Source organism: Vidua macroura, chromosome 9 (assembly GCF_024509145.1).
Source record: "Vidua macroura isolate BioBank_ID:100142 chromosome 9, ASM2450914v1, whole genome shotgun sequence".
In the NCBI taxonomy this organism is placed as follows: domain Eukaryota; kingdom Metazoa; phylum Chordata; class Aves; order Passeriformes; family Viduidae; genus Vidua; species Vidua macroura.
Genome location: NC_071579.1, coordinates 8,267,497 through 8,267,779, shown reverse-complemented (window position 1 = coordinate 8,267,779; position 283 = coordinate 8,267,497).

Here is a 283-nt window from a genome sequence, read left to right as displayed (position 1 = left end):
GTGGCTCTGCCCAGTCCCTGTGGATTCAAGTGCAGTGCAGTCCTGCCCAGGCCCCAGTGGCAGGGAGTGGGGTGGAATTCCTGTTGGAGCACAGTGGCTGTGCAGGGCTGTTTCCATGGGGGTTCTCCAGGAGCAGCATGGGGACGTTGGCTCAAAGGTGCTGTGAGTTGTGGTTGTGTCCCAACCCTGGCCCAGCTGCAGCACATGCTGGCTGTGCTCTCTGGGCAGCTGGCTGGGAAGGGCTGTTGTGGAGGACAAGTCTGCCTGCAGAGGCTGGTGTGCA